Source organism: Eumetopias jubatus, unplaced genomic scaffold (genome assembly GCF_037043125.1).
Source record: "Eumetopias jubatus isolate StellerSeaLion01/CBP00866 unplaced genomic scaffold, mEumJub1_p1.0 scaffold_4, whole genome shotgun sequence".
Classification (NCBI taxonomy): domain Eukaryota; kingdom Metazoa; phylum Chordata; class Mammalia; order Carnivora; family Otariidae; genus Eumetopias; species Eumetopias jubatus.
In genome coordinates this window covers 177,397,309-177,413,910 of record NW_028274810.1, presented here as the reverse complement: position 1 = coordinate 177,413,910, position 16,602 = coordinate 177,397,309, and the positions used below count along the sequence as shown (strand labels likewise).

The 16,602-nt window shown below is 46.9% G+C and overlaps 1 long non-coding RNA gene across 1 annotated transcript; it reads right to left on the bottom strand.

Moving 5' to 3' along the window:
• On the bottom strand, positions 1–5,549 carry LOC114214282 (uncharacterized). Its single transcript, XR_003610394.2, has 3 exons — positions 5,510–5,549; positions 5,264–5,427; positions 1–1,390 (listed from the first exon to the last, which is right to left on the bottom strand). It is a non-coding gene; the product is annotated as an uncharacterized LOC114214282 (long non-coding RNA).
• Between the last annotated feature and the right edge of the window lie 11,053 nt (positions 5,550–16,602).

Below are 16,602 nucleotides of genomic sequence, written 5' to 3'. Positions count from 1 at the left end.
CCCCCACCCCTCCCTTATAATCTGCCTGATCCACTTCCTTCAAATTATTATTTTAATCTTGTGAAAGCCCGGCTCTAAGACCTTCGATGGCTCTCCTTTGTCTTTTTTTGGTTTTCATTTTTATACCGTTTTTATTTAACCCAAGAAATCCAAAATATTATCATAGCAAAGTGTAAGCCACATCAGAATGATGAATGGGGTATTTTATAGCCTTTCTTTATACTGAGCTTCAAAATCTAGTGTGTACTTCACAGTTACGGCACATCTCAGTTTGGAAGTTAAATTTAATCAGATAATTTGTATTTAGCTTTCGTAAGATTTACAGTTGTAACAGAAGATTCACAGACAAAGTTGTTCAAATATACCTTAAAAATCTTCCAATAACTGAATCAAATATGGGTTTTTAGAGTTGAATTTATCCTGGTTAAATTCGAATCAAATTTTAAAGTCTCATTCTTATCGCAGAGTAGTATCCCACTGTAGGAATGGACCCCTTATAGCCCTTTGCCTTTAAAATTAAGTGCAAACGTGCAAATGCCTTCGATTGGCTTTCTGCACCCTAATTCCTTTGCAGCCTTATCTTTTCCAGTTCCTGGGCATGTACCCCATACTCCAGCCAAATTTGCCCAGGCTTTGTCCCACTCTCACTTCTTGTCTCCAGTGAAATGTCACCCCCTCCATCTTTGCCTATTAAAATCCCATGGTTTCTTCAAGATTTATCTGAGAAGCCACTTCTTCCACTAATCTTTCCTGATTTGCTCAAGTGTGATTTCTCCTTTCTTTGGATCCTTGAAGTCACGCTGGTACCTCCTATCAATCCACTTTAACATGGATTCTAGTCTACTCCCAAATGCTTGTCCCCTTGATGCTAATATAGGAAGCTATGCCTCACGCATTTTATAGCCCCCTACCCCCACCGCCTGCAATTAAATTTCCTTGAGTTGCCAACTGTGGGCCACCATGATTGAGGAAGGGTGGAAGCATTTGGTTCAGAATGAGTTCTTTTTAGGTTCACTTCTGTTGACTGGAAAGGACCTATATATGGAAAAAAAAAAAAAGGAGAGAAGAAAAAAAGAGCGAACAGTTAGTACGTTGGTCTAGTCTAGCACAGCAAGGCTGCTGCCCTTGGACTCTTGAGGATGTCTTCTTCCTGGGCCCAGAAGCGGAGGCCACGAATGGACTAGCACACATGCTGCTTTCCTTCTCTCGCTGGCTTTCTGCAGCTCTGATGCAGAACGTTGAAGGACCAAGAAGAAGGAGCGGTTTCTGAAGGGACTGTTGCACTCACAGGATTTCTCGGCGCATGGGGGGGCTTGCTCTATAGAGTCTCACGGGGTCTCTAGTACGGTCCTGCTCCAAACAGTTCCTCTTGGATCTTCTTCTTCTTCTTCTTTTTTTTTAAAGATTTTATTTATTTATTTTTTTGGAAGAGAGAATGAGAGAGAGAGAGCACATGAGAGGGGGTTGGGTCAGAGGGAGAAGCAGACTCTCTGCTGAGCAGGGAGCCCGATGCGGGACTCGATCCCGGGGTCCAGGATCATGACCTGAGCTGAAGGCAGTCGCTCAACCAACTGAGCCACCCAGGCGCCCCCTCTTGGATCTTCTAAGTTTGAGGGGGTATGAAACACTGGAGGCCCTGACTTCTGAGGATCCAGACAAACACAGGAATTAAATTCTTTGACTTTTAATAAAAGTACCCCTGTTCTGTGTGGAAGACACAGGGGTCAGCTCAACAGGCTTGCCGCCCTCTGCTTCCCGGGAGCCACCAAAGTGTTGTTGGTCAGGTTCGTGATGTGCAGGCAAGAGTTTGCCAGAAGAAAGGAAGGAAGGAAGGAAGGAAAGCAAGAAGAAAACTTTGAGAAGCTTAATAAAGTAGCTCCCAGCTACAGGGTGGAGGAAGGAATCTGCAGGGTATAGGAAGCCACTGCAGAGGTAACTGGCAATGACTTAGTCTGTTAGAGTTTGATGGCTTAGTCCTAGATCTGCCAGGGGTTTACTATAGAATCTTGAGCAAGTCCACCTTGAGCTTGAGGTTTCCATCTGTAGATGGGACTGTTTGCCTGTCATTTCTGGCAACCTGGCCAGACATTATGACTGTTTCAGCTTCAAGTTGGAGAGAAATGCAGTCCCCTCCCTCCCATCCTGCCTTCCTTCCTTCCATCCTTCCTTCCTTCCATCCTTCCTTCCATCCATCCTTCCTTCCATCCTTCCTTCCATCCTCCCTCACTTCCTCCCTCCCTCCCCTCCCCTTCCTTCCTTCCTTCCTTCCCTCCCTCCGCTCCTTCCTTCCTTCTGTCCCCTCTCCTCCTTCCAACAAACATTTATCAAGTATTTGCCCTGCGCCAGGAGTATCTAGCAGTGAGCAAAACAGTCGAAGTCCCTCACTTCATGCATATGCTAGCAACAGCCAGACAAGTAAATATACATAATATGGGGTAGTGATAAATGCTCCAAAGGAAGTTAAAGGTGGGTGAGGGGACGGCCGGCAACAGAAAGCTGTGTGAGACAGAGCCCTCTATCTAAGGCAGCTTCATGCGAGGGGGTGGCACGGGAGCAGAAACCAGGATGGAAATAAGGGTGTGACCCGGGGAAGCTCCGCGGTCTGTGCGTGGAGCAGAGTTAAATCAGACAGGTGTGCCAGTGGCATGACCCTGGGCGGGATGATAACTTCTGCGAACCTCCCTTTCCCTGGTTTAAAATAAAACTAACACCTACTTGACAAAACGCTTGTGTAGATTAAATGCAATAAGGCATGTGGAGGCTTGGCACGCGGTGGAGACCGGGTGTGGGGTGGGTGCTAGCAGCGAGCATGGATGCCCCCCGCGTGCAGTCTGGGTGAACAGATTGGGTGCGCCTCCCACTCTTCCCCTTCAGTCTCCCTGGGTCTCTTTCTCATTCAGTGAAAAGGGGCAACAACACTTGCGCCCTCCTCAAAGGTCTGCCAAAGGGCAGGTGAGGGGTCGCAAATGCAATCATGCTTTGCACCCGCTCCTCCGAGAAAGGGCCGCAGAGGATCCGTAGCGCGAGTGAGAGGAGGGGCCTCGCCCCGGGGATGGGATGGGCGCCTGGGGGCCAGGACTCCTGTGCTAGGACGGGGCCTTTAAAAAAAAAAAACAAAACCGGGGCGCCTGGGTGGCTCAGATGGTTAAGCGTCTGCCTTCGGCTCAGGTCATGATCCCAGGGTCCTGGGATCGAGCCCCACATCGAGCCCCACATCGGGCTCCTGGCTCAGTGGGGAGCCTGCTTCTCCCTCTCCCTCTGCCTCTCTCCCTGCTCATGCTCTCTCTCTCTGTATCTCTGTGTCTCAAATGAATAAACAAAATCTTAAAAAAAAAAAAACCAACAACAACCGTGCGCTTCGGTGGAGCCAGAGACAGATTTGCCAGCGCAAGAGAGGGCTGGGAAGAGAGCCAGTCCCAGGGTGGAGGCTCAGCAGAAGGGCGGCTCCGGCTGACCACCAGGAAGCAACAAAGCGGCAACACAAACAGGAAGCAGGACCGCTGGTGGCAGGATGGGGCCCTGCGAGAGCCGGGAAGAGCCCGGCGGCGCGGAGGGGCCCGGTGGTGGGGGTGGGGGTAGGGGTGGGGGTGGGGGTGGGGGTGGGGGTGGGGGTGGGGGTGGGGGGGGCAGGACCCTCTGGCAGGAAAGCGGGGCTCCCAAGTGAAACCGACATGGCCATTTCAGTCCTCAGGAATGCCCCCCCTTCATTCTCTTTTAAAAACACAACAGAAAGAACCTATTTCTGCCTCTTTTGTAACCCTCCCCCCCGCCCACCTCGGTTGAGAAAGGGTTTTTCTACTTCCGTCTTACCCACTTACACAGCACCTCCTAATTAGTGAAATAGCACCTCATCGCGAGGCCTTGCCATTACCCTGCGCTGCTTCCAGAGTCCCAGGGAAGCAGGGCCTGCCTTATTATTTAGAAAACGGTTGGTAAGGGCATCTAGCAGATGACTGACTCCCAATGAGAACAGGATCTGCATCTAAAATAATGAGTAAATTGCAGATTGATTCATGGGACAAAGCACCCAGCAGCCCAAACTCCATTCTTTCTTCCCAGTTCCATCTCCTATCTCCTGTCAGTCTCAGAATTGATAGAACAGCCTGGAGCCATTGAACAGAGTTATGTCTGCAATCACCTTTCTAATTCTTGCATATAGGTGCCAATATGTCAAGAGGACCCAGGCAAGGGGACAACAGGGTGGCTTTATTTAGCATTATGACAAGCAAACACTTGAATACCAAGGAGCTCATGAGCTTTCCAGCAGCAGGGGGAAAAAAAAATTAAAAAGCTCCTGTATGGGTTGCCTGCCTCGTGCTCTAGTGGCCCAGTACGGTGCAAAAAGGAGATTACTAACAAAAGGTTATTCAGCTGTTCCCCGAATAAACCCAAAGGTACCAAGTATGGACAGAGCAGATGTCAGGAGACTGAGCCCTATTTTGGAAAACTGCCGAGATATTTAGAAATAGCGCTTTCTTATTAACCCAAGCATAATGCTGAAAGTCCTTTAAAATAAAACTTCCCAGATGCCACCTGCATCTGACATGGCAGCAGGATGAATGCCAGTACGTCCACTGATACTGGAAACCCTCTTAAGAAACAGCCTCGACTGATTGTTCCAGCACAAACAAATCACAAACTAATTTATGTATTCCTGCAGCTGCACCCCAGCCGAGGCAGGAGTCGGACCAATTCACAGTTGACTAGTGCTGTCTCATTCTTTGCAGATTTTGGCATTTAACTGTAATTAAGATTTATTGTTCACGAGCTTGCAGGTCAGGGCAAGCATGACAATATGGGTAACTTTTCTGTTTACTAGTAAAATGTCTGGTAGGAGGAAGCCTCAAGCCTTCCAAGCAGAACTTGACAGAAATAAATAGCACCTCTTCACTCCAGGACCAGCGCATTACCGATTTTAATCAGACATGAGAGTTCCCTTTAAGGGAGGGCAGGGAGGAATCGCAAAGAGCTAGTGAACTGTGCTGTTGCTATTGCACCAGAAGGGTATGGGCCAGAAGCCAAATCAATTATTGCTGATCTTCTGGATTTGGGGACGGGATTGTCAGCTTGGTGTGGGAGGGACTGAGACCTTGATGCCGACAAAGGTTCTGCAGAGACTGGGACCCGTGGGTCTCCACGGCCCCTCCTTGCAACGGAGAGGAGAATCATCGCTCATCTGTCCCCACTCTCAAGGATGCCCTTGGACCAAATCAGATGGCCCGAGGAGGAGGGAGGCAGGGTTCAGCAGTCAGCGGCCACTCACCTTTTACAGTCTGTCTGCCGAGGTCCTGTGCAGGTGACCCACGACACAGTGGGTGTGAATGAACAAACGCTCTGCAAGCAGACAGATGAAGAAGGGCATCTCATCCCACTGGCTTATTAGAAGGCAGAAATGCTGAAGCATAATGTCCTTCAGTTTTCCAGCACCTATAATTTATTATATATTATTGTTTGTCCTCCTTGGAGTATTTTTGTCAGAGCTTCTATAAAATAAGAAAACATTACTCACATGGCCCAGAGATCTGGACCCACAGCTTGTTCTGTTTCTCTTGTTTCCTTTCAAAGGAGGTGGGGTGGGGGTGTGGGGAAGGAAACAAAAATCCCTTGCTCTTCACCGCATCGTTGACTACAGAATTAAATTTGATATGATATTGTAAAAAGATCTTTGTGTCTCACTCTGAGCTGCAAATCATTCAAACTGTGGCTTACAAAAACCCATACAACACTTTAGGAAAAAATTAAAAATAAGTGAGTGAGAAAATTGTGTGATTCCTGGCATTCTCCGCTCTCATGTTGTCCCTTAATGTTGGAGCTACCAGTTCATACAAGTTGAAAAGGGTTGGTTCTGTATTCTGCAGTGATCCAGTAACGTCCTCAGTTGCCTTAATTCGAGCACATTTGTTTTTCTCTTTGTTGGAAAAAGATCTCGAGATTCTAAGCAGTATAAGGGAGGTTTTGTTTTGACATTAGGAGAAAGCTATAAAAACAAGCTTCTTTCCCAAAGGTACAAGGGGAAAAATGGGTGTGAAATTAATTTTAATGGTGGGTAGAGACAAAAATCTAAAAAAGGATTTAAAAGCAAACTTCCCACCTATTTTACCAACTGAAGGTGTTATAGTCCTAGATACCAGATTTTTAGTCTTGAGGGATCCAGTTCAATTAAAATGATGCTGAATCATGAAAGAGGAAAATATAATTGAGGGAAGAAGGATTCTAATATTTAGATTCAGTTGTTAGTGATATTTTTAACCACTTAAAAAAAAGCCATTCTTCCATTCCACTAAACTCACAATCATTAGTTTAATTTTCAGAGCTTGCCAGCTTAAGCCAGCATTACTCTGTTCCAAGGACACTTGAGCCAGACCCAGAAAGGTTGAAGTAAGTCTCACAGGGGGCACACTTGATCCTAAATGTGAGTCCAGGTTTACCAAGCCACAGAACTTTGATCCTTGGGGATGCTGTGCAAGGTGATCTCGGGAGAACACCAACCGTCACTCCACAGCTTCTCGCATTGCTGATCCGAGCAAGGCACATTTATAAACTCGGCCTCGGCCAGTCACAGATGCAGATGGGCATAGGAAAGGATAAGCAGAACACTGCAGCCATTTCATGGACAGGACATCACCGAGCCCACTGCTATTCAGTACAAACAATGGGAGGAAGAGAGATGGAGTGTGCAGTGGCTCAGAACAGGTGGGAAGCTGGAGGAGAATCACTTGGCTCTCAGCTGGGGAGGGCTTTGTGGAGGAAGCAGGATCTCAGGAGCTGGTAGAATGATTGCAGGAGACAGCTTGCGGAGATGGGATGGGGCAGGATTCCAGGCACAGGGCGTCCTGCCCAGGAACGAAGGAAACCTTGAAGGAGGGAATATGGTGCTTAGTTGAAGGGGCAGTGGGAAAATTTCCAAGGAAGGAAGAGGAGGAAAGGGCCATGTAGTAGCAGGGCTACTTGCATGCCCAGGATGTCGGACAACTGCTTCCACTTGAGTGCAATCGCTATTTCCCCATCTTTGTTGAAAACGCTGTTACTCTGGTATGGTCTTTGGCATTTAAGCTTTGTTTTTTAGAATAACATTGTGCCAACATTGGTCCCCACATTCTTAATGGAGTGTTAAAAAAAGGAGAGATGATTCATCAAAGACTGCCCGGAATATAGATAAAATGGATCAAAACACAGAAAATGGAAAATAACGCCATGGTTTGCAAAATTTTAAAACGTGTTTCTTAAATTAGAGAAGAGGGGACCACAGGGTAACAATTATTTCCCGAGATAGTAAGAATTGGGAATTTCCTTTCACAAGGCGGAGGGTAAACAGCAATTTTCTATCTTTAAAGAAGAAACAGAGAGATGTCAGAGATTTCAGGTGCTTTAAATAGATATTGCTAAATTATCCTTTAAAAATGGTGTAGGAATATTTATGCCCCTTACCAATAGCCTGTGCGAGACTGGCTATTCCCCAAAGCCCTTCCCAGAAATAGAAGTTATCAGTACTTATGATATCAGAGGCCAAGAACTGGTATCTCATTTCATCTTGACCTTCCCGGACTGTGAGGAGGAACGCTTATCTAAATCCAATTCCCTCTAAATGGAAATGTATGTCTCTATCTAAGCTACTCTGACCACTTGCATCTCTTCTATGAATTGCCTGTTCAAACCCTTTGCCCATTTTTCTATTGGGGTCTTTGTCATTTATTATTTTGCAGAAGTCCTTTGTATATTAGGAATATGCTGTTAGTATACTGCATATTAGGGATATACCCCCGGTATACTGTATATTAGGGATATACTGTTAGTAAATGGCACCTTAAGGATGTCCTGTTAGTATACTGCACATTAGGGATACACCACTGGTATACTGCATATTAGGGATATACTGTGAGTATACTGCACATTAGGGATATACCACTGGTATACTGTATATTAAGGATTTACCGCTAGTGCAAAAGAGTGCTCACCCTATTGCACCCTGGCTAGCTTTCAGTAGAACTAATTTACTTAATTTGCCAATATAATAGTCTAAAAGGGAATTTTGATGTTTTTGTTTATATTTATTTGCTTAATGAGTCTGAATTTTTTTTCATATTTTTATTAAAAATTCATATTTCTTTTGCAAATACCCCCTTGCCTATTTTTGGAGGGAGGTGCCCATCATGTTTTTCTTACTGGTTTGTAGGACCTCTTTATAGGATATACACCCAGGGTCTATGATTTATGGCAAATAATTTGTCTTACAAATTTTAGGCTCTTTATGTATCCATACTCTGTCAGTGAGTTTTTCTGCTTGGTTTGCAGGAGAACTTTGGGCTCTGTAGACAAGGTGGGGTGGGGAGAAGTGTGTGTTTCAACTCTGGTTTGTGTTTTCCTTAAATTTGGAAATCAAGGATAATTCATTTAATTTCCTTTTGAAGAACACCCCATCTTATCTATATAAGAAATGGTATTTCTTCTTGTAATATGGCTTTGACCACGTACCATTTAACATGGTAACCCTGGCCTTATTGTGCTAAAGGTGCATTTGCTTAACTTTATAACCTTTGAGCTGATGAATTAAAATGCCTCTGCTTTCTTCCCTGTCTATAGGAGCTGGGAGTGAGGGTGAGGTGGGTGGGGAATAGGGTCCACCAAATAGAGCAGAATACCAAGCTGTAGGAAGGGCAGGGAGTAGACTGGAATCTGGCCTCAAATGCCACCAGTATCCTTGCTCCCTTTGTCTCTGCTTCTCACTGACTTCTGACTTCATTTGATTCTCTCCTTTGGTAGGTTGGCTTTCCTCATATGGCAGAAAACATCTTGTACTTTCAGCTGCTGGAGAGAGGCTGACTCAGTTCTCTTTTAACTGCATCCTACAGAAGGCACTCTCTTGAGGATCCCAGTTGGGTCAGGAGTAGGGCTGCCAGATAAAATATGGGCTTGCCCAAAGACATTAGAATTTCAGAGAAACAATTAATCATTTTGAAGTTATAAGTATCTCCCAAAAGTTACATGAGATATACTTACACTAATTCAAGTGTAACTGGATATCCTATATTTTTATTAGTTAATGGCAACCCTGGTCAGGAGTCTGCTTCTAGACCAATTGGCCCAGAGCCAGGGAATTGGGGTTCTGTCCACCTTCACATCAGTTAGTGGTGGCCAGTGGGCTAGACTGTGTCCTCACTGCTGCTCACTTGCTCATGGATGGGGATGGGGGTGGTTACTAGGCTGAGCAGACAACTCTGAAGGCATCCACCATGCCTGCCTATTTGGACTAGCTGTTCTTCTGCCTGGAACAGGCTTTCTGCTGGATTTCTTCCCTGGCACTAAGCACCTGATCACATCCCCTACCCTCCAGCACAGTGCCCTGTGATTCACAGTCTCTGTTCCTTTGTGTTGTGATAAAAGCTCCACGAGGAGCAGGATCTGGTCAGGGGCTTCTCCAATGCGTTCTGACATTTTATTAAGAGTCTAGCATGAGTTAGGTCCCAGTACGTACCTGGTTGGAACAAATACAGCCCCAAATCCCCCTATCTGTGACATGGTTTTCCTTTCACACCTGTCCCCCAAGCACCAATCTTCCAGGAGATCTAGCATTGTTCTCTGGAGGCTGCCTCTCGGCAGCACTTAAACATGCCGAGGACCTGTGTGCTTGTCCTTCCTCTTTGATGGCTTCAGCCCGTGCAAGTGTGCGTTCCCCTTTGTGCCTTCCATCCCAGCCTGCCTGGTTACCACCAAGCCTCGCACGTGTGCAGGGGCTCAGCTCTGGGTGTGGGTAGCGAGTCAAGGTGATCTTACCAGCAAGGGAGACCACGTGGGGCAGATGCAATGGGCAGGACATTGGGTTAAGACTGCAGGAGATCCGAATGAGCTCATCCAGGGAAGCTGCACCCACGACACCCTGGGACGGCTGGCTAACAGATGGTTCCAGAAGGGCAATGGTATGTAGGCCCTCCCCTTCTGTGCTCCTCCTCTTCCTCTGGTGCTCTCCTCCTCTACCCTCTGCTTGTCCGGGATTTGCTCTCCCGTTCTTTCCTCCTATTTCAAGAGCGTTTATCGGACACTGGACCCCCTCCCTACTCTTTTCTTTTTGTTCATTTTATCGTTTTAACAACCCTGCAGTATAGCAATTTGTACTTAAAAAAGGGAAACATTAGGGAATGAAAAACCTTAAGGAAACCCAGCCAGAGAGTGATGGAGATGGGCTTTTAACCCAGGTCTTCTGACTGCAGAGTCTGCATTCGTAAGCACCGCGTTATACCGCCACGTAGCCCTCTGCTGATAAAATTTCAGCCCGCATGGTGTGTATACGGATGGACGGGTGGACCGATATTCGGGGTAGGCGTGACTGTGCAGACACGCTTCCAGCTTTATCCATGACCAGACTTGGGACTGGCGGTCTCCCTTCCTCTTTCCATCTGTGCCAGGCCCCACCTGCCTGCAGCATCCCTCCGTCACCTGCCTTCATTCTGCCCCTTTGTTTTCCATTCATTACACTGTTAGGTTAGCTGTCTCCTCCCCACATCTAGGGAGGCATTATTACTTTGCAAACAAAACATGTCCCGCTTGCCCTGGAAGATGGGTTGTCTGGAGAGATTTCCTGCAGACTGCTGTGCTCATCCTGGCGCGGGGGTTCTTGTAAACTGCAGTCACAGAGGGTGGCACTTCCTGCCAGAGAGAAACCTTGTCCTCTCCCTGACCTCTGTCTTATTATCCCTTGTCGTCCATCTTGGAATCCCTCTCCCGTCCACACGAAGGCCTTGTCCTGCCAACCTCTGGATGCCTCAGGCAGAGAGAGAGCCACATCATTTGGAAGTGGCGGGGGAAACACAGACGTTGCGAAGTGGGATGCATCCCTGCCTCGGTCCTCACTGGCCCTGTGGCCGATGCACCTGCTGACCCTCCCCCAGAACCACCGAAGACCAAAGCTTGCCACGTTCCTGAGCTCCAGTGTGGTCAATTCTGTCGGCAAATAAATAAAGGTGGAAAGAGCAGGGGTTCCTTCCTGGCCCCTTTCTAGAACCTTCCTCGAATGACATAATTCTAATCCCCAGCTGCAGCTGAGAATGTGTTTCAAGGGCTCTGTTTCAGATAATGCCAGCCATAGTCACTCCTTCCTCAGCTCCAACTGTATTTTGCCTCTGGCCTGGGATCTCTCTCTCTCTCTCTCTAGGCCCCTCAGTCACTCTCTTTCCAGGTTTTAAAAGGGGAAGGGATTGGGAAGCAAATCCAAACTCTGATTTTTGAGTGGGGAGAAGCCTTTCACATGAAGAAAGAACATACATTAATAGCTCGGAAAACAATGGTAATATTTAATTAACCTTTTGAAATGGCTGATCTGCAAATCTGCACGTGTCAGCTCATCTTCAGAACAGAGGGACCGTGTGTGCCGATGCCAAAATCAACATGCTGGGTCTGTGCATTTCTTCTGTGGGGATTCACAGGGGGAAAAAGCAAGCCCCGCTACCCCCACTCCCCCCCCCAACAAAATCAGTTGTTTTACTTTAAAAATTCATGTGATCCAGCTGCCCTCATCAGGGTTGGACGTAGCCTGTTGTGCTACACATCTGAGGACCCCAAGTTGAAGCTTGGCTCCCTTCCCTGTCACTGTAGCCGACAGGCTGAGGGCCCCCTGGGGGCCTGAGGGTCAGTTCTGATGACAGCAAAAATCAGCTCGATGCTCTTGGAGCTCTCCCAACACAGCGCATGTCCACAGGACAAAGGGAATTAGACTCATCTGCAAGTGTCAACTCTCTGGCTTTTTTTCGTGATTTTTTTTTTCTTTTAAAGGCGGTGTGCTCTCTTAGTGTGAGAAGTCGTGTCATCCAGGGAGCGCTGCGGTTGGCTCATTAAAATATCACCTGGTTAAAGTAAATCAATGTTGATGGAATTGTTGAAGGTATTCCCCTTCGTGGAGCTGGTGTGTCTTGCCGATCAACTGGTTACTCCCATGGCAGGCTGAATGGATACCCCTCCTTTCTGCTCTGCATCCCATCCCTGCATTAATGAGCAAGGCTCGTAATGTAATCAGAAGCCTGGCTTGAAGGGTGGTGACTAATACATTTCATTGCCTTTTATCAATAGCAGTAGTAAAAAGAATCAGAGAAGGCAATATTTTGCTTTTGGGGACTTCCAAAAATGAAAGAGTGTGGGCATGAAGAAAATGAACATGGACTAGTTGACTTGTACTGGTAAACTGTACAGATGCACCAATTAAGCAATAAGATCCATTTTGAAATGTTAAGAAAGGGGCGCCTGGGTGGCTCAGATGGTTGGGCGTCTGCCTTCAGCTCAGGTCATGATCCTGGGGTCCCGGGATGGAGCCCCGCATCAGGCTCTTGGCTCAGCAGGGACCCTGCTTCTCCCTCTCCCTCTGCCTCTCCCCCTGCTCATGTTCTCCCTCTCTGTATCTCTCTCTCTCAAATGAATAAATAAAATCTCTAAAAACAATGAAATGTTAAGAAAAATTACTGTAACTCGTAAAAAGCTTTTTGTTGTTGCTTTTGTGTGCCATCTTTCTTGAGATGGCCAGGACAGTGCCCTTCTAGAAGTAGCTCATCATTGAGGACCGTATTTCTCGGGAACAAGCCTAACCATGAGTAACTCAACTCATACAAAGACAAGAGCATCAATGACAATGACCCAAGAAGTGTGATAAATACCAAATCTACCGGTGGCAATTGCCAGGTTGACAGCCAAGGTTTTTACAGTTTCAAAAAGCATGGAAGGTGATAGGAAGGAAGGTGTCCTGGAGGTAGAAAGAAAATTTATGGTTTGGTTGTGAGCCTACACTTAGAGACCACTCACTACCCTCCAACCTCGTTCTCAGCAAATTATATGCCTTATCTCATTTAATCCTCACAACAAACCTGTGAGGGATTTACTAGTGTTAACTAGTGTTTTACAGGCGAGGAATCCAAGGCATAGAGAGGTTAAGTAACTTGCCCAAGGTCACACAGGATATACTGACTCTGTAATAATTGAAGAGTTGAGGAGGAAGGTATCAGTTATATCTAATGATTTGTATTTTGCTTTAATGCATTATCTGTTGTATCTTGTCTTTGTCATGTTTAGTAATTGGCCTTGGCTGTTCAACCTGACTTTCATGATATGTAGTAGCTTTGAGAGCTTCCAATGTCAGGCTCTTCTGAGAAGCTAACCCTGATCCTTCACCCACTCCAGGATGCATGGGTCTTTACTCTGTGAGAATGGAAACAGAGCAGATCTTAGATTGTGGGGGAGAGCATATCCATCCTGAACACACTCAGGAACCAAAGTCAGCCAAATTGAGAAAAGAGAGCAATGGGAGAGGGAAACTCTGCATGTGTGTAAAACATTCCATTCCCTTCCGCTCTCTGCTTTCCCCCTTGAAAAAGAAAGCTCAGTTTCAGGAGAGAAGGAGAAAAGGAAGCAGAATGGCAAAATGTAGAAAAATGAGGATGGTTTCCATACGGCGCTGCCACCCGTGCAGAGCAAAGTTCCATCGGACCACCGGACTGAAGATGCGAGTGCGTGAAAGTCACGTCCAGACTCCTGAGAGCATCAGATCTCAGAGCCGGGAAGGAGCTCGATATACGGCCTGTTTGAAGTAACCTGATTTCTGGCCTGGGCGTGTTTAAACCACCCAGAGCTAATACAATATGGCAGGCAGGACAATTTCTCAGTAAGGAAATGCACATGGGGTTGATATTCTGGGGTCCCACAGTCCAAACAAAGTGCCTTATGTATCGGCCATCACACAAAGAGGCTTAATCCAACTCTCAACAGATTTATCTTGGGGAAAAAGCCTCTGGGCTCCTCTCTAGGGAGGAGCCTTTTCACCAAGGCGCCCCCCACCGACATTCAAAACTAGAGGCCACCAAAAGGCAATGTGAATAACATCGACATTGATGACTAGTGCTGGTGGAAACCCGCCCCCCCGAAAGCCAAGGGACTTTTTGGATGTCCCACCGATTCATGCCTGTCTAATTCCCTGGGCTGCTCAACTATCACATTTAGTGATTAGCTCTCTTGAAAATCTACGTTGACTCCCAGGAGGTGGGTGGGTGAGGGGGAGAAAACTGTATGTGCATACATAAAAGCCGAGCCTGTGTAAATGTGTGTGTGTGTGTGTGCGTGCACGCGCTTGCTTGTATGTGCAAGTGATGAGAAGCTGAGGGTCTGAGCAGTTTTCTGAGATTCCCCAGAATACGGAAGGCTTGTGGTGCATATGGGAGAACTGACAAGTATACCAGAAGGTGAGGAAATGGCTGGAAGCAACACTAATGCCACTCCATCTGGAAAGAGGGGTACTGTTTAGTACGTCTGGAAAGCATTATTTCTGCAAATAGCTCAACCTCTATCAACTTTCAGGCAGGGATCCCGATCTGCTGCCAAAATGAGATCTCCCTGATGGCTGTGTGGCGGGAGAGGCTGAGCAAATGAACTAACAGCGGAAAGTAGGAAATGTGCAGAGATGGCAGCCGGCAAGGTACCACGCAGCAAGCACCTGCCTCTCTCCAAAAAAGACAGCCTGGGCTTCACAGCGCATTAGGGCCAGGGCTGTGCTTGGGGAGGGCTGAGCCTGGTGGGATTTGGGGCTCACCAGCCATCTTCGACAATTTCTCGCCATTTTTGGGCTCAGAAAAGCCCCCAGTACAGTTAGCCAAATGGCTCGCCTGCATTGATTTTTATACCCGGGGGTATTTTGAAGGAAATTAAATCCATGTGTTTCTGATTCAGCTGCCATTAGCACATGAAAACGCTGTTTTGTGAGAGTTATGGTATGCTGTGGGTGCCTTCGCGCAGCGCTGCTAAATGCCATAAAACCGTCTAGCCAGACATGGAGGTGCAAGGAGCCGGGTGCGTTCTGCTATACGCCATTTCCCTGCCTATCCAGAAGGCAACATGTTTTTGTCATTTGCATCCTTTCTGAATGTAGCACAACACGGTTTCTCATGCCTGTTAATCATCTATCATTTCCAATTTGAATGAAGCCATGTTAGTGTGGATGATGAGAAATTGCCTTTAACCGTGAATAGCTGGAGGGGATTCATATTCAAACAGCCACCAAGGCTGGCCCCGGTCTCCAGGTCTATGGGCGGAGAGGCCGGCTGTAACTTGCCCCGGGAAGGCCCATGCAGCTTCTGGTCCGCGTCACCTAGAAGCAGGTGAGTTTGAGCTGGCAGCGGGAAAGAGTGGGAGAGCCCTGACCTGGGACTAGGAGAGGAGGGGGGCTCATTCTGGCCCCACTGCTTGCCCTTTCTGAGCTTCCTCTGCAGTGATCATTGGGTCAAAGGCTATTGGTTTAGGGCCATTTCTAAGCTTGACAGTTTATGATTAAAAACTGGCCCCTAGTTGTCCTTAGTTCTCATATTCACTGATGATTGCATGTATTACGTCCCTAGAATGTTCTAGTATGTTTCGTGCTCAACACTGAGGACACACGATGAAAGGCATGTTTTTGCCTTTGGAGGGAGGAGGGAGGTAAGGGGACTAATTTATAGAGTATTGACTGTGAGACTGGCCCAGTGCTAGGGGCTTTATTTGCCAATCTCATGTCATCTTCACAAGAACATTCCAAAGTTGGCATTATTGTCCCCATTGTATAGATAGACTTACCCTAAGGATCAGGAAGATTGGATACTTTGCTCAAGGACACAGAGCTTGTTGATAGAAGAGTTGGGGTGTAGAGTTTCTTACCCCTGGCCCCAGAGCTCAGTTATCTTCCCTCCTTACTATTTCTTAGAGTTTCATGTGATCAGTGTTAAAAATATACGTATAATACATAATATTTTTTATCTGGAATCACGGAGGACAGAGTGCCTCATTCTGCTTTGGAGATGCTGGGGGATGTCGCTGAGAAGATATTTGTGTCAGCTTTTAAAGGATGAGCAGGAGTTGACCAAGTGGGGTTGGAAAATGGGTTGGAAACGGCAGAGGGAATGGTGTGCACAAGACACAGGGTGAAAAGGAGAGCGAAGTGTTTCAGAAGCCTGAAGTCTGTCACCTACCTCATTTCTGCCACACTAATTAATGTCTAAACTGCTGACAGTGTCTGGATCACGTTTCTCCTGTGGCCACACTTATATCTTGATTGGATACTGTCTTAACGGAAAGATAAGACCTCCAATCTTTTTTGACCTCCGGTCCAGTCTCACCATTCCATCTTTATCAGACTCCATAGGATGTCATCTTGGAGAGCAGATGACAACTCCAGTGGTATGGTTGACTTTGACTTTGGTCAACCTTGACTAACTCTCAGCAGAGGAAGGGTTCCCTAAATCTCCTTCCACCCACATTATCATCAAAGATGTTTTGCTCTTCACTTGCAAAGGAGAAAGCTGAAAGCACAGCTGGTGGCAATTTCGCTTTGAATTCAGAGGTTGTGGCGCAAACGGGAAATTTCATGCTGCAGCCGTGGTGGAGCCCTTCTGAGGTTTCGTAGCTTACGCGTGTGTCCACAACCTGCTTCCCATGAAATTGCCCATAAGTGTGGACAACCTGGGAAGCCACAGCTGAGCTGCTTGTCTAGGAGGTTCCCTGGATTTCCTAACTAGTCTTGATCCAACGATGAATAAAATCACATTCTCCTAGGTCCTCGACTTGTCGAACTTGCCCTGCCTCCTATTGCCATAGTCAGGTTGCTTT